General features: G+C 28.8%; 1 pseudogene; it reads right to left on the bottom strand.

Annotated features, from left to right (window-relative positions):
* Positions 1-24,731, bottom strand: part of LOC112744591 (lupeol synthase-like) — an 87,097-nt pseudogene that overhangs the window by 15,228 nt on the left and 47,138 nt on the right.

Genomic DNA, 24,731 nt, shown 5'->3' with positions numbered 1-24,731 from the left:
TCTCTTTGCTTGGAAGGCTTCCGACATGCCCGGAATACACTCCGAACTCATGACACACAAGCTGGCGGTCTATCCCAGGTTCCGACCGGTCCAACAAAGAAGACGAAAGCTCAGACTAGAATGAGCTCAGGTGGTCGAAGAACAAGTACAAGATTTGTTAGAGGCCAGATTCATCCGGGAAGTCAAATATCCGACATGGCTATCGAACGTAGTGTTGGTAAAAAAGCAAAATGGGAAGTGGAGAATGTGTGTTGACTACACCGACCTCAACATAGCATGTCCAAATGACCCCTACCCACTTCCGAATATAGATGCTTTAGTGGATTCCAGCTCGGGATACCAGTACCTATCATTCATGGATGCCTACTCAGGATATAATCAAATCCCGATGTATAAGTCGGATCAAGAAAAGACATCCTTCATCACACCCAAAGTGAATTACTGTTAAGTGGTTATGCCATTTGGATTAAAAAATGTAGGCGCCACATATCAAAGGCTAATGAACAAGATGTTTGCGCCCCACCTTGGAAGCCTAATGGAAGTGTAAGTGGACGACATGTTGGTAAAGACCAAGGAGGAGGCAAATCTCCTCACCGACTTCTCACAAGTCTTTAGTACTATAAAAAGGCATTGGATGAGACTAAATCCCGTAAAATGTACCTTTACAGTAAAGACAGAAAAATTTTTGGGATTTATGCTCACACAGAGGAAAATTGAGGCTAACCTCGATAAGTGTAGAGCAATCCTAGAAATGAGGAGTTCGACCTGCATAAAAGAAGTCCAACAGTTGAATGACCGACTTGCAGCTTTGTCTATATTTCTGGCAGAATCAGCCTTAAAATCCTTGTCACTTTTTTCTCTACTAAAAAAAGGGTGCCAATTTGAATGAAACCCTAAATTTGAATAATCTTTTCAAGAATTCAAGAAGTTCTTGAGTCAGCCACCAGTCCGTACTCGGCCTAAAGTAGTAGAGGAACTCGTACTGTACTTAGCTGTTACTGAGAAAGCAGTAGCATCAGCACTAGTTTGACAAGATGAGGTCGGACAGTATCCAGTTTATTTCACCAGCAAAGTCTTACAAGGACCCGAGTTGAGGTATCAAAAGATAGAAAAATTTACATATGCTTTAATTCTGGCATCCAGGAGACTCTGACCTTATTTTCAAGCTCACATCATAAGAGTCCGAACGAACCAGCCCATGAAGCCAATCCTTTAGAAAATAGACATTGCAGGTTGAATGGTTCAATGGGCTATAGAATTATCCGAGTTCGACTTGAGATACGAAAGTCGAACAGCAATTAAAGCCCAATGCCTTACCGACTTCCTGGCAGAATACACCGGCGACAAGAACGAAGCCTCTACGACCTGGAGCCCTTATGTAGACGGATCCTCTAATAAAGTCAGAAGCGGCACTGGCATCATCTTAGTGAGTGAAGAGGGGACACAAATAGAAATCTTCCTGAAGTTTGAATTCCCTGCTTCCAACAACCAGGCCGAATATGAAGCCTTAATTGCATGCTTCAAACTCGCCAAAGAAGTCAATGCGACCAAAGTAATAGTCTTCAGTGACTCCCAAGTAGTAACTTATCAAATCAATGGAGTACCAGGCAAAAGATCCTAATATGAAAAGGTACTTAAAAAAAATACTTGAGCATCTTAGGCAATTTCTTGAAACCAAGGTCAGGCACATAATTCGGGAATTCAACAGCAAAGCCGATGCCCTCTCTAAGTTAATTAGCAAGTACCAAATAGAGCCGAAAGGCCCAAATAAGAAGACAACCTGCCTGGAAACCCAACCTCCCTATAAAGGTCGGATTCGACGGATGATTTGTACTTATCCATGTAAGTAACTACTTCTCCGGATCTCTCACTTCTAGAAAAGAGATCTCAACAACTCTAAGATAAAGGGACGGTTATCCACCATCAGAAGTGGAACTACTTCAGCGGGGGTTATTGGCTCATCTCCTATAAATACCCTGACACACTCAGGTACATTTAAGTTCCAATACACTAAAACTTGCTAAGACCATTGCTGACTTAAGCATCGGAGTATTTTGCAAGTACCACTCCCCATCTTCTCGCAAACAACTCGAACGACGACCATAGGACGTGGGACAAGTCGAAATTCGCTCCATTGAGGATTTGAGCCACACTTACAAGCCCAACGATAACCCAGTTTCAGGTAACCCTCGAAACAGTTAGGATTAAGAGATTTTTAACCCACAGATAAGGTAGATTAGGGTTGAAAATTTTTAACTTGCTGGTAGAATAAGGTTGAGTTTTAGAGAGATTTAAACCTACATATAAGGTTAGGGTGAAGTCTAAACCCTACTCTATCCTATCTATTGCCAGTCTTATGTGGCAATGAAGTTTATCATATTCAATTGTTAAAAAAATTAATTTTGAGTTAATTTTATAACTATCAATATAATTTTTTTATGCTAATATCTAATTATATTTTTTATACATAGAAAAAAATATTATTTTTAAATAGCAAATATAAAAATTAATTATTTCTATTTGTGCAGCAGACTTAACACCTAATCAAAAGTATAGAAGTTAAATCGTTTCAAATTTCAGATAACGAATATTAGAATTAATTATTAGTATTAATAAATCAAACTCTTTCACATGAAAATAATAACTAAAAATCTTATTATTTGATTTTTTATCTACGGAGATCCTGATTTTTTTAGCTGACAAAGACTTTTGTCTCTTATGATATTTTCGTAAAAATAATTTGATTCTATAAATGTTGTGTTATAATCTATAATGTCAGGATAAAACCAATATAATTTTAAAAAATTTATATTTCCGTAAAATATATATATATATATTGACATGAAAAAAAATATATAAATAATCATACTCTGACTCAATGAGACATTTTTCGAAGATTTCAGTTGGATTGAATTTCTGCAACAAAAATGTGAGTTTCTCAATTAGGAATAATTTAGGAAAATATCCTTAGTTAATTAATTGATCATGAAGTCGAATGCATCCTAGTTTTGTTTACCTCTACCCAATGATATGTTCTTCGAGGCTCCCAAACACAAAAACCACCATTCTTGCTCTGTAGTTGAAATTAACAGATATATCAAAATTGCATCTAATAATTACGAGTCTAGTTATTAAATAGGTTTTTCGGTAACCTTAACCAATAACAAAACCCTTTAACAAGTTTAAGTATTAGCAAAACTTATACAATAATGGTCAAATCAAATTATATCAAGATTAAGAACAAAAAATAATTTAATTTAGAATCTAAACATGAAACGTGAAACATGGAATAGAAAAGAAAAACATACTTGCAGGGAAAGAAGAATATTCACAGCATCGTAGAATCTTCTTGAGTCCATCTTTTCTCCAACTAGATTACTTGGCATCATCGACAACAGAAGTGCAGCCTGTTTAATTTTAGTAGCAACCAAATATCAAAGTTGGATAGCAAAAAGTAAAAAGGAGCCACATACATGTGTCATGTGTGAGTGTGCCATATATATATATATATATATATATATATATATATAGAGCCAATTTTCTGGTGCCTGTAATTTTGGTGTCAAAATTGCCAAAGTTATCTTTTATAGTAAGTTTTAAATATTAAAAAATAATTTATTTTTATATTTTTTAATTTAAATATTAAATTTTATCTCATTTTACTTTTATATTGGAAATTCTATATGGTTATACGATGATTATATAAATATTATTAAAATTATAGTCAATTTTTTTATATTTTAGTAATATTTTTTAAAAAATAAATGTTTAATAACAATAAAAAATTATTTTAATTTTAATAATTACTTTTTGAAATATTATAGTCACCATAACATAATTATTTTAGAATAATCCTCTTTATATATCTTATTTAATTTATTTATTTTTGCAATAAGTATATATTTTTATGGCTACTAAAAAAGTTTTTATCAATTATTGTTAATTGTCGCTAAAATTTTTAATGATAAAATATAAGACTACTAATATCTAATTGTCGATAAATGTATTAATTATTATTTTTATTGTCGCTAAAAACAAAATAAATAACTACTAAAATTAATTTTTTTAGTACTAATATATATACATAGAAATAATAAAAAGTGACATAATAAAAAGTGAGAACCTCATTGTCATATATATATATATATATATATATATATATATATATATATATATATATATATATGAAGAATTGGAAATAGTTAATCAACTAATATATACTTGATTAACTATCCGTAAGTCTATCTTCGCATATATTTAAGATCTATTTGATAAACAAAATAGCAAAAGAATTTTTTTTAAATAAACAGAAATAAATAAAAAATAGAAGGGTAGAGAATTATTGAATCACTTAAAAAAAGTAAGCAATTTTGACGGCCACTGAAAATAATTATTTTGACAAAATGTTTTACTGTTAGAAAATGATTTAAGAATATTTACTATTATTAAAAGAAAAATATTTACACTATTCGAAAAAAATATTTACTACTGTTAAAAATTGATTTAAGAATATTTTGACAGACACTTAACTTTAAATAAAGTCTTTACATACACTATTAAAAAAAATCTTTTTTAGTGTTTATTCATTTTTTTTAAATTGGTATCAAAAAGAGTGCTAATATATATTTATCGACAATTAAATATTAATTTTTTTATACTTTGTCGTTAAAAGGTTTTAATAACAATTAACAATTGTCGATAAAATCTTTTTTAATAGTCGCAAAAAATATACAATTACCACTAAAAATAAATAAGATATATAATAATCATTATATTATTGACAATAAAAATTTGTTATTAAAAAAATGTATACTAATAACTAAGCCGTCAACCATGCTAAGTTTTGTTGAGTTTAAATATAGTGTATTAATTTGTTAACTAATTTATACTTTTATTAGTTTTTTCACAATATCTCTTAGTTTAATTGGCTAAAGACTAATAAATCGTGAATCGAAATTTTATTTAAAAATTTATTGTTAATGAATTGCTACTCGTTCAATCCAAGTTGAACCACCAAGTTGGTTTAACGAACTTATATACTTGATGTGAAGAAAAATTATTACTTCGATATATACTTTATCACACCGCATTTTCTCTTTTTTAATTTTTACTTCATTAATAATAACTTAACACCATAAGCAATTATCTACCCATTTGTTTAAACAAATAAAAACTAAATTATTTTAACTTCTATTTTTTTTTCAAAGTGCAAATAAATACAAAATATAGTGCCCTAATCGAAGTACATATATAGATTTTTCTAAAGCAAGCACTTTTTCTCCTCCTATATAATCGCATCCAAAATGTGCCCATAGTTTATATCTCTCCGATCCTTCATTTATTAATTTGGGTAAAATATATTTTGCGTTTAAGATTCTTGAAAAATTTTAAAAATATTTTTAACTTTTATTTTATTTTAATATTATTCTTAATATTTTTGATAAATTTTAATTTTATTTTTATCATTAATTTTTTGAAAAATATGTGTACAGTAAAATTAAAAAGAAAAATATTGATCATATATTAATTATCAAAAAATTAACCGTACATATAAATTGAAACTTATAAAAAATATTAAAAACATTACTAAAATAAATTAAATGTTAGATATATTTTTAAAATTTTTCGAAAATATTAAAAACATATTTTACCCTATTAATTTAAATTGATCTCATGAAATTGAAATTGGCTTTCCAAAATGCTATCTAATTGGTCCTTCAGCTCATCACCAACACCAAAAGATCAAGTTGATGTTCTTTATGAACAATGAGATATTAACAACGTGTGGTTTTAATTACAAGTTTTCAGATTTACTATATCTACGTTAAAGACTAACATATAATCCAGATTAGGTAATCAACTTAATTAAACTCTTTTTTATAAAATAACTTAAATAATAAATAATTCTATTAAAAGTAACTTATAAATAAGTTATTTTGTGTTTGGATTTTTAATTCTAAAAGTATTTATTTTATAGAAATGTGATGAAAAGTAGAAGTATTATGAGAGAAGTCATTTTTTTAACTTCTCTATAAGCTCCTAAATAGCTTCTTAAAAAGTTACAATTTGATTTTAAAAATTGCACCAAACATTAATACTACTACTTTTCATAAGAAAAAAAAATTAAAAAAAATTACTTTTAAAGTTTTCCAAACGAATTCATAGTAGTGTTAGCTCAAACGTCACATGCACGCGTACACGTACAAATTTTAATATCAATCAATAATAATGTAATCCAAAGTATATTAAGTAGATAATTGTTTATATAAAAAATAAAAATTTAATTATTTTGTTAGAATTAAATTTTTATATTATTTTTAATTTTATAATTAACTCATTCCAAGCATAAAAAGTATTAGAAATAATTGAATATATATTTTTTTAAAAATTAAAAATATCTACAATTAAAAGTTTAATTAGATCTTTGACTACATATTTTTTAAAAAAATATTCGATTAATTTTAATATTTTTGACGTAAAAAAATCTAATTATAAAACTAAACGCAATATAAATACCTAATTGATGAAAAAAATATAAAAAATCAATTATAAATTTAATAATAAAACTATAAAGATCTGTATATAAAATAATTAAATTAAAAATAAAATACGAGAATTATTATATTAATCATGTTAGAGATACACAAATTAAAAAATCAACTAATTATATAAAATATATATTAAAATAATAAATATATATTAAAAATATATTAATAACTATTGTTTTTATGCATATAATATTTTCATTGTATGTTGATTATCAATAAGACACACCTAATTATTTGTCAGTGTTATGGTATATATATTCCGGTGAACTAACCTTTAGCCCTTCGGCGGTGCAATCGGAGACTTGCAAACCATGATCCTGCATAGAGAATGGCCACGCCCCTTTTGAAATATGCCTATGCATTGCGCTGAAGTCACCAGGGGGATCTTCACAAATCTATTAAGATAGTTTATTTATTTATACTCCTGTTAATTAATAATTATAGTACATTTAACCAAGTTAAAACTCTAAATATACTAGAATCATTTTAGTATAATTATGTTATAGCAGTGATTATGATAATTATAATACTTTAAAAAGTATTGTTAAAAATTAATAAAGTGATTTTTTTATTTTAAAAAACAAAAATATTATTAAAATATAAAAAAATATAATTTAATTTTAATAATATGTATATAATTACTATAACCACCAAAGCATCTTCAATTCACATTATATATATATATATATATATATATATATATATATATATATATATATATATATATATATATATATAGAGAGAGAGAGAGAGAGAGAGAGAGAGAGAGAGAGAGAATAAATTTTCTTATATAAAAATGTGAGAATATAATTATTATTATTATTATTATATTGAATTTAATAGTCAAAATTAAATCTGATTTAAAACAAAGAAATTACATGAAATAAAAAAATAAAATTATTATTTTCTTTGAGTAAAAATATATTGTCTCTCACATCTTTTTTTTCTCTATTGTATTCTTTTCTTGCGTTTTGTAATCTCTATAATTAAAAAATTAGAGATTTAATTTTTGGTATCTAAAACAAAAAGAGTATAATAGAGAAAAAAAAATAATGTAAAAAGATAATCACGCTTTTGTTAAGAGAAAATAATAATTTTAATTTTTTATTTCATGTATTCTGATTTTTAAATGAGATTTAATTTTGGCTGAAATTCATTCTAACGATAATACAATATATATATTATCAGGCACGCCGGCGAAAAGAGAGGGAGACAGAGAGAGAAGAAGAAGAGAGGGAATTGGGAGGGTGGGGGTTTGTTGTTTACGAAAGGCAAAGAATGTATGGTTTACCTGTGAAGCCTTCAAGAACTGGTGTGCCTTCTTAAGCATAGGCCCATACTCTGCACTTAGATCACAAGCAAGTATTGCTTGTATAGAAAAAGCTACATCCCACGTTTGACTGCCGAGAGCCTGCATTAGTTAAACGACCCCATTTTTAGTTATCCAAAATTAAAAGAGACTATTTTATCATGAGAAAAAAAATTATTTTAATAAGTAAAATAAATATAATAATTATTAAAATAAATAATTTAAACAATATTTATCGATTTAATTATATTATTTTTAATTTTGTAACTTTATCCTTAAAGATAATATTGAGCTAATTTCAAAACGTTAATTAGGAATTTAAATAAAAAAAATTGAGAAAAAAAATAATACATAAAAATAAATTTTAATTTTATTCTTTAATAATATCAATTATTTTTTAATTACATCTAAGTAAATTACACTTAATTATATTAGTTTCATTTTAAATATATTTATTTTTTTATAATTTTATTTTTAAAGATTTTTACTCGTCATAAAATGTTTGTAGAATGATTAGTACATAAACTTACAGAAAAAGAAAAAAATAATATATATACCATAAAGTATGTATAAATGGTACCTTTTGTCTCTAATGTATCGAAATTCTTTAATATTTAATTTATTTCAACTTTATTTTTAATTTTATTCTTCAATAATATCGAATTTTTATGGTAAATAATTATTCAATAATTTTTTTAATTTTATTCTTAATTACATTTTTTTTGTAAGTGAATTTATTTTTTATTAAGAATAAAATTAAAAAATAAATTAAATAATTATTTGTCGTTAAAAAATTAAAATTATTAAAGAAAAGATTAAAATTATTAAAAATAAAGTTGAATTAAATTAAACATTAAAGAATTTCGATATATTAGAGACAAAATGTACAATTTATATATATATATATATATATATATATATATATATATATATATATATTCTAGAAAGTTTATGTACTAGTTATTATTCGGGATAAGTACTTTTTTCGTCCCCAAGGTTTGGGGTCAAAATCAAAATCTTCCCCGACCATTTTTTTTGTTATTACAATCATCCTCAACGTTTAAAAACGATTTAAAATCATCCTTTCCCGAATTTTTGGACCAAAATACCCTTAACTATTAATAAAAATTAAAAATAATATTAAAAAAAACCACCCCACCCAATTTCTTCGTCTCTCTCCTCCCCTCCCCCCAATTTCTTCGTCTCTCTCTGCATCACCCCCAACCCGCCGCCGCCCCGCGTTCAGCCCGACGCCGCCCCGCGTCCAGGCCGCCGCCGCCCAGCGTCCAGCCCGCGCCGCCCCGCGTCCAGCCCGCCGCCGCCCCTGCTTTTACTTTCTGCCTTCTGCTTATTCTTATTCTTTTTCTTCTTCTTCTTCTATGAACTGAATTTTTGATGAAATTTGTTGTTGTTGATGAAATTTGTTGTTGCTGAAATTTGAATTTCTGAATTTTTGATAAAATTTGTTGTTGTTGCTAATGAAATCTGATGATGATGATGATGACCATGAAGAGAGGGCATGAAGAAGGGGGTTGGGGGTTACGGTGAGGGAGTGGGGTGAGGGGTAAGGGGGTGAGGGGTGGGAGGGGGGTTACAGTGAGAGGGAGTGGGGTGAGGGATGAGGGGGTGGGAGGGGGTTACGGTAGGAGGAAAGGGGAGACGAAGAAGGGGAGGAGGGAAGGGGAAACGGGGAGGGGAGACCGGGGGTAGGGGTGGGGGTGGGGGTGGGGGTGGGGGGAGGGGAGGGCGGGAAGTGGAGGAGGAGGGGGAAGGGGAGACCGGGGGTGGGGGCAGGGGTGGGGGAGGCGGGAAGGGAGGGGGGAGGGGGAGGAGGAGGGGAGGGGAGGGTTGGGGTGGGCGAGGGGAGGGGAGGGCGGGAAGTGGATGAGGAGGGGAAGGGTAGACCGGTGAGGAGTGGGAGGAGGGGTTACAGTGGAGAGGGAGTGGGGTGAGGGGTGGGAGGGGGGGTTACGGTGAGGGAGGAGGGTGGTGGTGGTGGTAGGAGAATGATGATGATGAGGGTATTTTGGTCCAAAAATTCAGGAAAGAATGATTTTAAAACATTTTTAAACGTTGAGGATGATCTTAATAAAAAACATATCGGGGACGATTTTGATTTCGACCCCAGATCTTGGGGACGAAAAAAGTACTTATCCCTTATTATTCTACAAATATTTTATTATGAGTAAATATTTTTAAAAGTAAAATTATAAAAAAATAAATTTATTTAGAATAAAAATAATGTGATTAAGTATAATTTAGTTAGATGTGATTAAAAAATAATTGAATAATTATGTACCATAAAAAATTGAAATTAGTAAAGAATAAAATCAAAATTTATTTATATGTATTGTTTTTTTCTCTAACATTTTCGTCTTATTTAAGTTCCTAATATTTGAAAATTGTCTCAATTTTGTCTCGCTGTAAATTTTGTTCATATATCCCTAACGGTAGGATAACATTGAGTTAATTTTTAAATATTAGGGATTTAAATAGGATGATTTAAATATTAGAAATAACTTTAAGACTTATTCCAAATGTTAGGAACAAAATATATTTAATTTTTTTAACGATATATAAATGTCATTTGACGATTTTTACGAATAAAAATTACATCTGGCATAAAATGTTACACCGTTATTTTATACTTTATAGGGTGCTATTAACCGTGATATTAAAGCATTCAAATTCTAAGCGTGACATTATTGAATAAATAAAACCAAGAAACAATAACGACTGCTGAATATAAACCAATAACTCAAGCTTTCTGTATCTATTTAAAAGGGGCGTGTTGCACCATATTATTATTATTATTATTATTATTATTATTATTATTATTATTATTATTATTATTATTATTATTATTATTATTACTTGTCTCCTCATGATAAATATTTTTATTGTTAAATAAGAATATGATAATATTATAATTTAACAATCAATATGTGCGTTAATTTGATGATTTGATGTGTGTTCATAAAAACTTAAAATATTAATGCAATGTTATGCATGTATCTAAAGAAATATCTAGAGACGCTGAAAAAAAAAAGTTAAGAGTGACTAACTCACAACAATTTTTAAGCCGTCTTCTGCAACCCAAAAATAATCAGGGATTCGAGCTAAATGAAGTTTGTATGCCTCCGAATTGGGGTCTTCATGCCAATGCACAAGTAAAGATAGTACCTTCCATGCATTTTCACCAAATAATGAATAAAACCTAGTGGTTATAATTAGGTATATCTTGGTAATACTTTTTTAGTAATATTTTTTAAAAAATATTATTAAATAATAAAAAAGCATTATTTTTATTTTAATCATTTTTTTAAAGCATCATAACTATTTTAACTATCTAAAATTTGTTTTATAATTAATATTATTTTTGTTATATAATTATACATTAAAACTAAATATCAAAATCAACCATTATGTAATTTATTTTAAATATATATTTTATATTAATATCTAATTTTAATAACTAATTTTAATATATACTTACGATTTGTTGTTATATACCTTTTCTACTGCTCCAAAGCAAAGGTAATGAGTAATCTCATCATCATATTGAATATGACTAAAGGTTATTTCTAATGCCTTCTTTCTAAGCATGGAAAAGGGCCAACACTTTAACAGAGGCTCTCCCACGTGATGAAGAAAACCCCATAATATATCTTGCATAAGAGGATGCGGATAGTAGAGATCCTCCTGAAAATTGCATGGAGTTAGGATGTGCTTGGAATGGGATTTTTTTTTAATTTATTTAAATTATGTAAATACTTTATTTATTGAAATGTATACCATATATTTTTATATTGTCATTACACATCTAAAATACATAGAATAAAAAATAAATAAATATAAAAATTGAATACTGTACATCCCAGATATATAACGTTTAAAAAAATATATATTTTCGATGTACCCAAAATATGTTATATCTGCATAGATATACATATTTAAAATATTGTACACTTTGGATAAAACCAAAAAAAAAAAATGAGTCGAATGTACTTGAAATAAATAGAACTTTTAAATATGACATAACAAAAAAGAAAAGAATAAACTCAGAATGAGTATTTTTTATATAAAAAAATTGATTATGTTGTTATAAATAAGTTTGGTTCAATTTTTTAGTTAAATAAAAACAAAATTATTTTCTAATTTAAATCAATTAAAAAAATAGATTTTTCTGTATTTTCTATGAAATTATAAGATAATACACAAAAACATAGTTCTTTTTATAATGATTTAAAATCATAAGAAATTTTTCACTTAAATAAAAAGCCTGATTATTTTCTGTGTTTACCAAAGATTTTTAAAATTTATAAGCATTAAATATATATTTTAAAAATATTATATATATATATTATTAAAATTAATTATTAAATTATATAAACATATATATTATTTTTAATATATATTTTATATTTTAATATATATTTATATAGATAATAAATTTTATAGGTAATTTTTTGTAAATAGCTAATATGATCGAAAATATTTAGGATTCCATAAAATGATGGGAAGGATTATGCTCTTACCTTAGCAATTGTATTTCGAGCTTTATTCCAGTTGATCTGATCATAAGGTTCATTGTACAGTTCTTTTCTTAAGGATTTGATTAATTCAGTGATAGGGCCCACAAACTTCTTTCCAAATATATATGACATAGGCATGTAAATCAAGCGAGTGTAGCACATGATGGATCCTAGCATATTGTTTGGCAAACAACTTACACACCTAGGGATTGGTTGAGGAAAGAAAATAAATGGAATAATGCAATTTTTTTCTTGATTTTGCTGATTATGCCTAATTTAATTTCAAAATTTTAAATGGTTCAACTTAAATTTATCAAATGGTCCAGAAAAATTAACCATTTTGTTAAATTCTTTTCTTAAATTTTTATTTCTATTAAAGAATATTTATATTTCAACAAAAAATGATCATATAAAGATAATTTTAGAAGAAAATGAGTTGAAATTCAAATAATAATTCGCATTGATGCATGGAATCCAAAGTCTAAAGAATATGAGTACTTTTGAAACTAACCTGGTTGAATAGGACTGAAGTTAGGTAAAAGCCATAATTCTGGTGGAAGTGGATTGCAGCCTGACCACTCATATACTCCAAATACCTTTAAAAAGGTCAAGTGATGATTATCTATCAAAAATTCAAAAACGAATTTTTTTGCACTAAAATTATTTTAAATTATAAACTATACTTAAGGGCATATTTATCTATCTGCAAAATGATGTAGTCATTTTTCTTAGACATTATATCATATAAATTCTCTTTGATAGTAATGCCAAAAAAAATAATTAGTTTTCATATGATGTTTTGTTATGTAATAACTAATATCTGATCGAAAAATATCATATAAACTAAATAACTAATGATTCTTCTTGTATCAAGCACTTCAACGCATCATTTGTATTTTTTTACTTTGCTATTCTGCATCATGTAATTGAATAGTTGACATGTTATTAGAATTCAAGGTTTTATCCTGATGTGATTAGCTATTGATGCATGTTTTTTAATACAGAAACTTGGTATACTTATGTGTGTTATGGCTTGTATTTATTGTACAGCATGTAGTACTGTTAATATGAATATATACATGCATATAAAGTTGTTCAATTCATTTAAAGACATAAATAATTTGTATAAGGTGAAACTTAGGTGCAGTTTGTGAAGTTGATAACTGAGAACCGTTAGATGAAAATTTAGTCAAATCAGTTAAATTATCTAACGGCTCTCAACTATCAACTTCACGTGAAGCGGACTGCACCTGAATTTTCACCTTTGTATAAACATGTATTTGAAATATCAGTAGTGTGATCATTCTTGTCGTTCAATGTCAGCGTACATACACACACATAGGGGGTCCTTATTAATTAGAGGTAGAAGGAGCCGGACTACTCCATCAGAATTCGTGGTTGTTCGATTTATTTTAGCTTTAGGTTCGATTTAACTCATCTTGTTTTATTAAATAAGTTGGGTTTAGATTTTTTGAAAAGTGTATTGGTTTAAAGACCAGGGCATAGAATCTAAAAAAAGTTTATAAAATTTATTAGGTTGACTTATCAAAATATTTTTTTTAAAATAAATTATTTTTTATTTAAATTTTTAACGGTTTACTTATAAAGACTAGATAAAATTATAAGTTTTTTGTTAAAAGAAGAAATTTATGAATTATAAATCTAGTTATGATATGTGATTTATGATTAATATCCGAGACAAAAAAAGAATAACAATAAATCAATCAAAAATAAAAAAAGTCAAAATAATCAATTAATTGATCAGACCAATTTAATTTTTTGATGATTAACCATTTATAATAATAAAATATAAAAAATTTATTTTTTTCTAACAAAAATTATATATTTTATTATATTTGGTTAAACTTTGATTGAATCTCGATTAAACTTTTAAATATTTTTAACATTTAGTTCAATTAATTCAATTATCAGTTTGGTTTTTAAAACTTTGAATATAACAACAACAACGAAGCCTTATTTCACTAGGTAGGGTCGATTACATGGATCAAACGGCATTATTGATCTCTATCATGTATCATGTCTACAGAGAGACCGTTTACATGTAGATCTCGTTTGACTACCTTATGGATGATTTTCCTAGGTCATCATCTATCTTTCACCCCTTGTTCATCTTCCATTTCATCCACCTTCCTGACTGGGTGTTCTGTCAGTCTTCTTTTCATATGTCCAAATCACCCGAGACATGATTTTACCACATTTTTCACAATAGGTACTACTCCCATTCTCTTTTATATCTTCGTTCCTTATTCTATCTAATCGCATATGACCACTCATTCATCTCAACATCTTTATCTCTATCACATTTAACTTATATTTATGCTCCCCTTTGGCCGCCCAATACATTGTACCATAAAGTATATAGCCAGTCTAGCAGTGCGATAGAATTTACCTCTAAGTTTTAAATGCACTTGTTTTGTCACATATAAAATCAGATGCACTCTACCATTTTGACCAACCTGCTTGGATAGATCCTATGATTTACATCTTATTCAATCTCTCTATTATCCTGTATTTTACACCCAAGATATTTAAAACTTTTAACTTTTTCGTAAAATATTTTTTCCAATCTTCACTTCTGTATTAAAATTTTTCTTTTGACAGCCGAACTTATATTCTATATATTTTGTCTTACTACAATTTATACGTAAACCATACACTTCTAGAACTTCTCAGCATAAACTCAACTTCTAAAAAGTTTTACATTGGACTTATAGTTTTTGTAGGGCCTATATATAAAAGAAAGTTTATAAAAATGATATTGGGTCAAGTCTAAAATTCTCTTTTCCTTTGTTTTTCTACTATAGCATCAGCAAGACATACACATATTGTAGTAAATCACTCATCTTCCTCAATGTCTCGGTCACTTCTCCTCTTCCTCATGTCCTCCCTTTTGAATAATAAATTCCAGCCTACTTCTGTTTTACTTAACTCAATACTCTTTTTCTACCCAATCAATATTCATGATCTATCAATCTTATTCTCTCATGTTGGCTCTTATTTTTAAACCCTAATTAAGTAACCTAAACTTAAAAAAGAAAAAAAATCTTTAATTCAAATCTTAATAATTAATAAGACATTAAAATAATTCTTTAGCTTAGTAATTACTTATATTCTCATCAATTTTTGTCATGTTTATAATTATAAGTATTAATAAATTCAAAACTTTAGAATTAGGATAAGATAGAATTTAAAATTTTTTATGCAATTAGATTCTATTATATCAATTAATGTCAATATTAACTTATTAATGATATTATTGTTATATGTTTGTTATATTAGATCCTCAAGGAAACCATTTTCAATTCTTTGCCTATTAGAACACATGAAGTAGTGGAAATTTCTCTTAGATTTTAGTCTATAAATAAATTTTATATCTATAGTTAGATTTTATTATTGTATTATTTTTCCCGTTATAAAAAATTAGAAATAAAATAATTATTTGGTTATTTATTCACTTATTTGTTAGCATGATATTTATGTTAGCTATCTTATAAAAGAAATTTCAAATATGACATAATGCTTTGCATTGAGATTATTAATTAACTTTGATGTATGAGATACTTAATTATAATTAGAAGATACTATTATGAAGATTTTATAATTGTTTTTATATAAAGATATTATTTTTTATTGATAAATTGTAAGATTTGATTTTGATATATTATAAAAGTTTTATTTTTTTAAAATGTGGCTAAACAAACAAAATACATTTTTTATACAAAAATTTTTATAAAAAAATATTTTTAGTATTTTCATTTGAGTAGATGTCATTACAATTAAATACTTTCTTTGTAATTTTCACTTTCTATGTGAATTTAGTATTGAATTTGGACAAGGTTAGTTATTATATTAGTAAATATTTGATTGATGAAATATTTATTGATTTGTTTAACAACCATTAGTTTGTTGTATAATGTATTTAATATATATGTATAAAACTATTTTGAAAGGCTTTATGATAGAAATTGCAGCTAATGATAGTAGACGTGAGAATTGAAGCATCTTGACTATATATAATTCTATTTTCAGGATCATATAAAATGAAAAACTATAACTATTCATTTCATGTTTGCAAAATTAGCAGAACACGTTTGTTTTAGATTCACACAAAAAACAATCACCTAAATGTAATTTTTGTCTGTTGTTCTAACCTTTATAAATTAGATAACCTTCTACTTAGATTTTTTTTAATAAAAAACTAAAGTTTGAACATTTGATATGATATCTATGATTCATTATCAATGTATTTAAATATATTTTTTATCATTATTATTATTATAGCAGATTTATTTTGCCAAGTATTTAATATTTATACAAATTTTTTTTTGTGTGGGTTATGCATGGATATTTTATTTACTACTAATAAATTTTAAGATTCATTTTGTTATTTTTTTATATCTTTTTTTTTTTTCAGAGACAGGTCTTCATCTTAACCTCACTTTATTAGTTCTACTCTAATTTTGTTTAAGTTAGTGAGTATTTTATTGTTCAAGTGCAAGATGTTTTGTATACATACTTTGAAAAGTCTTTAAGTATCCTAAAGTGTTTCATGTGCCACACGCAAGATCCAACCTTAGTGATTTGAAATAATTTGTTTTTGTATATATTATAATATATGAAATTATTAGACTAGCCGTAAATACTAAACTAGAATTTTATGTAAATATGTTGAATGTTTAAAATATGATATCTAAACATGTGTTGCCTGTTAGTATTATTAGAAAATTTTTTCTATAAAATCTATTTGTAAGACTTGTTTAGAACGATTTTTTTAAATGCCAATCATGGCTGGACCAGATTGCATTGTGACAATTTTTTTTTTGAAAAAAAGTACACGAAATTAAGTTAACATTATATAACATAAAAAAGTAAATGTTAAAATAATTTTAATTTAAAGTAATAAATAAATAAATAATTCAATATATATATTAAAACTAAATATGTCTAAAGTATAAATTAAGATATAAATTTTTTAGGTTTGAATTTGATTGGTTTATTTAATTTGTTTTTGAGTTTTTAGACTTAAATGATGGTTTATCAAAAATTGGAGTTTTAGTTAGTTATTTGTTTTTATCAAGTTTAATTACTTTTAATTTTAATACTCATTAATTTTTTAAATCTTTTGTTTGAAAACCATATATGTTGAATCAATTACAATCAAACACTTTAAATTTTAAATTTTAATTGATATTTCAATCTTATATTTATTTTTAATATTTATACTGACTGTAGTATTTTATGTTTTAAATTAATTTGTGTTTAACTCTAAAATATACTTTTGTAGATCTTAAATAATTAATGTTAAGTAATTAGGTATTGAGAAACTAGCTGCTTTTATTAAAAGATCTACTAATCTTAAAAATTTGTCACTAAAATCTAATATAAATGAATAATGGAAAACATAATTTTTTTTAATCAAAATTGAGTAAATTCCCGCACATTGTATCGTACACCATAAAATAAAAATAATTGGAAAAATGCTAGATAAGAAAATTATTTTTTAATTAAATCCAACCAAAATTTTTCTCTCCTTATTTATGTGTCTCCTTTTTTTCAATTGATTTTAATTGTATCAATAAATTATTGAACCAACTTTATTGAACTTAGTTACTAAAATGATATTATCATGTAGTTGTTGAAATGGTAAATTCACGAGAGATGAAGAGAAGAACTTCACGAAACCTGAAAATAGAGGAGAGTGTGTTTACTATCACAATTCTGTCACTTTTAAATTCATTTTCTGATTGCATAAAGAAAAAACAGGTTCAATTCACCTTTCTTAACTAATAAATAGCAGCAACTTAACGAGCTACATAACTAACTATCTAGTCAGCACTCTAACAAACTTATTTCTTAGTCACTTACTAACAAAATCTGCCTATATCCGCAACTCCTAACTAATTAGCTTGCTAACTATTATATACATGACTTATTAGCTCACGTAACACCCCTTCTCAAACCAGAATCGGTGACATTCACCATTCTGAGTTTGCTACAACATTTTTGAAACATGTTAGGAGCTAATACTTTGGTTAATATGTCAACTATTTGGTTAATTATGGTAATAGGCAACAACTTGATTACTTGTTCTTGCCATTTATCTCTTACAACATGATAATCCATCTCTATATGTTTGGCTCTCTCGTGGAAGACGGGGTTTACCGCAATATGCAAGGCTAATTGGCTATCACAATACATAGCAATTGGCTTCTGCAGTTTCACTTGCAAATCCTCTAATATGTAAGTAATCCATTGTGTCTCCCTAGTGGCCATAATAAGGGCTCTGTATTCTGCTTCACATGATGATATAGCTAATGTACTTTATTTTTTACTTTTCCAGGATACAATAGAAGTACCTATGAAGAAGTAATGACCAGATACTGATCTTCTTGTGTCCGAACAGGTACCCCAGTTGCTGTCTGAAAAATTGGTTGGCTCCAAATCTGTCTGAGATGGAAGACAGCCCCAATGCTAGCTCATTCTTGAGATATCTAAGTATCCTTATAGCTGCCTCAAAGTGTTTGTCAGTAGCGCACTCCAAAAATTGACTTAATCTTCCAACCGCATAACATATATCTGGCCTTGTATTGGTTAGATAGAGTAACCTTCCAATTAACCTTCTATATTCAGATGTTGAGCTAAATAAAGTTTCAGTATTCTTTGTCAACTTGCTGGTGTAGTCCATTGGAGTTGAGATTGCCTTGGCTTTTATTAACCCGTAGTCTTAGAGTAGATCGATGCAATACTTTCTTTGACATATTGCAATTCCCCTCTTGCTCCGAACTACCTCCAATCCCCAAAAAAAAATTGTAGGTCCCCAATGTCCTTGATCTTGAAGAGATCATGTAGATGTTGCTTGATGAACTGTATTTCACACATATCATCTCCAGCCAGTATTAAATCATCGACGTACACCAAAATGGCTGTGAATTTGCCTTTGTTTGATTTTGTGAAAAAGCTATAGTCATGTCGTGATTGAGAATATCCAGCTTGAAGTTGTGTGGTGCACAATTTCGTGTTCCATTGTCTGCTGGCTTGTTTTAAGCTGTAAAGAGAATGGTCCAATTTGCAAACCAAATCTGGTGAGGATAGTTGAAGACCTTGGAGAGGGCGCATATATACTTCTTCAGCCAAATCACCATACAAAAAAAATGTGTTGACATCCAATTGGTGGACAAACCAGCCTCTCACTGCAGCAATGGACATGAGGATTCGAAAGGTATTCATTTTCACCACAGGACTATATGATTCAAAATAATCCACCCTACTGTTTGGGTGAACCCTTGAGCAACTAGCCTGGCCTTGTGGCGATCAATTGAACTATCATGCTTTAGTTTCAACCGAAACACTCATTTATACCCGACAGCCTTCTTTCCATCACGAAGCTTGGTAAGTGTCCAAGTTCTATTTTTTCTTAGAGCGGTTAATTCAGCATTGATAGCCTCCTGTCAACTAGGATCACAAACGGCCTCAGCATAGTATTTTGGCTCTTTGTGTTTGAGTTGAGAAGTATGTGTGGTGGATAGAATTGAAGATGCATTAATTGGGAGGAGGGGTGAAGGTGACTCTGACTCAAAAAACAAAATTGTGGACTGATCAAAGAAATTTGTTGTTTGCTCATGTAACATATTTTCAAAATTTTTCAAGAAAAATTGATGAGAATCATGTGAATTAAGAGTTGAATTCGAGGAACAATTAGTGTATGACATAGTTGGCATGCAATGATAATCCTCTAGATATGCAGGGGGTTTTCTATTTCTTGTAGACTTCCTAATCTCTTGAGGTGAATTAAATGTCATGCTAAGATGTGGTGAATTACTTGGCTGTGAAGATGCAGGCATGATGTCAGGTATAATATTCTCATGTTGATGTCCTTCATCTAAATGATTGACTGATGGTGATGCATGAGAATTAATGCTACTATGAAACTCAGAAAATGGATCATCAAATGCTAGATTGTTTAACGTAGTAATGGGTGCAGGATCAATAGCAATGTTATTGTCAACTGAATTTTGCAATGAAAAAGAAAATACATGCTCATAAAATGATACATTCTTTGATATTAAAATATTTCTACTTTTCAAGTCATATAGAACGTGCCCTTTGACACCTTCTTTGACACCCAAATATACACATTTAATAGTCCTCTTATCTAATTTTGATCTATGAGCTGAATTTGTTAAAACAAATCCTAGACATCCAAAGACTTTGAGGTAAGATATATCAGGCTCTTTTTCTTTCAAGATTTTATAAGGAGAATGATTTTGCAATAGCACACTAGGAATTCTAGTAATAATGTAAACTGATTGTGCTACTGGAAAATTCTAAAATTTCTTTGACATGTTAGAATGGAACATCAAAGCTCTTGTGACTTCCAAAATGTGTTGATGCTTCCTTTCTACAATGTCATTTTGTTGGGGAGTTTCAACACATAAAATTTGGTGAATGATACCTTTAGATACATAAAAATTGTTCATTTTGAATTCATTTTCATTATCAGTTTGGATCTTCTTAATTGTTACTTTGAATTGAGTTTCAATAATTTTTATTAAATTCTTGACTAATTTACTAGCTTCACTCTTTAATTTCATAAAATACAACCAAGTGAATCTATTTTTATCATCCACAATAGTCAAGAAATATTTGAAACCTGAAACAGAAATGGTATTGAAAGGATCCCAAATGTCAATGTGTACAATGTAAAAGTTGTTCATGCTCTTAGTGATCCTTGACATAAAAGGCAACCGTTTTTGTTTTGCATAATGACAAGAATCACAAGGCTTATTACAAATTGAAAATTTTAAATCTTTGTATTCCTTTTTCATAACAACAATTCTATCATTAGGTAAATGTCCTAATCTAAGATGCCATAGTTCAGAGTGCTTTAAATGTGTGGACTGTGCTGACAATGTGGATGCAAGTGATGCAGATGAACTTGTGATGTAGCTTGAATGGGTGTGAGGTTCTCAAAAGCATAGAGCTCTCCTTTGTTCAGCTACACCAATTATTCTCTTGGTAGTTTTGTCCTGGATTTCACATTCATTTTCATCAAAAATCAATTTGCATTTCAAATTGGCTGTCAATTTTGAGACAGAGATCAAATTAAATTTAAAATTTGGAATATAAAAGACATGTAGCAAGGAAAATTGATCAGAAAACACAACTGTTCCTGCAATATTGACTAATGTATTTGTGCCATCAGGTATGCTGACTAGTATGGGTTCGATTTGGTATAATTTTTGAAATGAATTTTTGGCATATGACACGTGATTGGTTGCTCTTGAGTCAATGACCCAGGATTTAGAACTGAATGTAGAAAGTAACATTATATAAGAGATACATTGGTTGATGGTAGAGTTGTGGTGACAAGTTGATTTATGCTATGCTTTAGGTGTGCATCTTGTTGGTTTAGAAGAGCAGGCAAAGCCTCTTTTTGTTCTAAGGTGAAATATGGCTCAGATTTGCCAAGTTCTTTCTTCTGAGATTGATTGTTTATTTCATTATCATCTTCAGCAACCATGTTGTTGATCATGGCTACATTGTTCTTGAAATGAGGGGGGAAGCCATGCTTTTTGTAGCATGTGTCTACCAAGTGACCATACTTGCCACAATGAGAACATTGTTTGGAACCTCTTCCATTCTTTGCATTGTTGACATAGCCTCTTCTCCCTCTGCCTCTACCTCTTCCTCTTGTGTTTGTGCCACTATTTTCATTTCTTGAATTGATTAACAATGCCTTTTCTTCCATTACTTCATTCAGGTTCAACTGCCGTTCTTGTTGCAACAAGGACGCAAAGGCTACATCCACCGTAGGTAACGGCTCCATCAGCATAATCTGAGATCTCATAGTTAAAAATTATTCGTTAAGACCTCTCAAAAGCCTAACTATTCTAGATTCTTCCTTGTAACCTCTCATTATGTTCACCTCACAATTGCACTTCTCCACACATCTTGAACAGTTTGGAGTTGGACGTAAATTTTTCAATTCCTCCCAAATCGATTTTAGCTTAGTATAGTAGGCAGTTACTGATGCATCTCCTTGTTTGGTTGCAAATAATTTTTCTTCCAATTCTATTATTCTATACACGTCACCATGATTGTACCTATGCTTCAATTCCTTTCATAATTCTTCGGCTGAATTAATCCACATGACGCTTTGAGCAATTTCAGGGCTTAGAGAGTGATTGATCCAAGAAGCAATGTATGTGTTGCAACGGTCCCATGCTTCAAATAATGCATCATCCTCTGATGGTCTTTGAATCAATCCATCCACAAATTTCAGCTTATTCTTGGACTTCAATGCTCTCCACATGTCTCTTTCCCATTATTGAAAATTACTCCCTACTAATTTAACAATAACTATGGCTGATCCTGAATTTTCTCCAGGATGCAAGAAATAAGGACTCACCAGATCCAATGCTGAATTTGATTGACCTTTGTTCGTGCTTGATTGGTTCATCATGTTGATCTGATTTACCAACACAGCAAGTGCATGAATATCTACTGAAGGAACCGATGGAATACCTTCACGTTCCATCGCCTCTTGTTCGCAAAACCTAATTTCAGAATCAAATCAATGAATCTTGTTGATGCAGATTCAGAACTTCTTCCCTCAATCTTGCTGATAAAAAATGTTTGCCAGTGCCGGATTAATAGACGACAACGCAAATCTCATCAGTCTCTATCGATTGAGTTTAAGGGAAGAGGAGAAGAATTAGATGAGAAAAATGAGAGAAAATTGATTTTGTAAGAAGAAGAAGACAAAGAATGAAGAAATGTGCTGCAGACTTCTTTCGAAGTTCCTCAGCCTTTTTATCATCATTCCCCTCCACGCTCACCGCACCATGTTAAAATGGTGAGTTCAGGGGAGATGAAGGGAAGAACTTCACGAAACTTGAAAACAGAAGAGAGTGTGTTTACTATCACAACTCTGTCACTCTTGAATTTATTTCTGATTGCATAAAAAAAGAGGTTCAATTCACCTTTCTTAGTTAATAAATAGCAGCAACTTAATGAGCTGCATAACTAACTATCTAGTCAGCACTCTAACAAATTTATTCCCTAATCACTCACTAACAGAATTTGTCTATATCCGCAACTCCTAACTAATAGCTCACGTAACAGTAGTATCACCAAAAATATAGAATGTTTAATATATATTTTATTTATTTTAGAAAATAATGATTTTTTTGTAATTTTTTGTTTATTTAATGGTTTTTTATTTATTTTTGACATATTTCCATACTTAGCCCTAGCAAAAAAAAATCATAATAAATAAATAAATAAATAAAATAAAAAAGATGTTCTTACTGAGGCCCAAAACTTTCCCCAAGATGGAATAGCAACTAAACCACCATGATCAAGAATCCATTTTCTGGCTGTGGCCAATACCATGTCTTCAGGATCTTCTCCGAGTACTCTCAATGCGATATAGCTCAATGCTGTTGCAAACATTCCACTCTCACTTAGTAGATGCAGTCCCCATCCACTGTCTTCATTCTGTTTATATATTTCATGATCAAATGCCAACAATGAATGACGAATTCCCCTTATACTTTATTAGCACTTGGTAGCTAGTTTACCCATAACAATTAATTACTTAAATTACCTGATGATTATACAAATACCGAATAATTTCCTTCTTATGTTCTGCTCCTAAAATAACGTTAAGAGATCATGTAATATATAGAATCATTACCTGTGAAATAAGTAAGGTTATACCGTTAGTATATACTAACTAGCGTGATAACCCGTGCAATGCACGGGATTCACGAAACTTAAACTTTTTTAAAAAAAAATACTAAGAATATAATTAAAATATATTCTATACAAATAGATATGTTGTATTAAGTTTGAATAATTACAAAATTATTATTAGACTAAAATAAAAAATAGATTACAACAATTATTCAATATGTCAATAAATATATAACATATTTTGTAAGATAATAAAAGTTAATAAAATATTCAAACAATTTCTAAACACTAAAAAAAAGAACAGAAAAAAAAAGTACAATAGAGATGTAGTTTACTATTACATATTATCTTAAGAACAAATAACATTAGGATACTTACTATTACGAAAACAAAATATATATAACATATATAAATTTGTTCATTAAACAAAAAATAAAATATCTTCAACACAACTTAACATATAATTTACAATATCCATCAAATAGAGTTATACATAGGAGGCCTAACAACGCTGAATCGATAACTCTATTTGGCGGTTAGCTTTCGAGCTAAGTTTCAAAGTAATGGTATCACCCTCCTTTAAATTATATGTTCTACAACATTCAGTCCACCCGATCCCAA

The sequence above is a fragment of the Arachis hypogaea genome, chromosome 2 (genome assembly GCF_003086295.3).
Source record: "Arachis hypogaea cultivar Tifrunner chromosome 2, arahy.Tifrunner.gnm2.J5K5, whole genome shotgun sequence".
Taxonomy (NCBI): domain Eukaryota; kingdom Viridiplantae; phylum Streptophyta; class Magnoliopsida; order Fabales; family Fabaceae; genus Arachis; species Arachis hypogaea.
The sequence above is the reverse complement of the archived record's forward strand: the minus strand, read 5'-3'. Positions and strand labels throughout refer to the sequence as shown.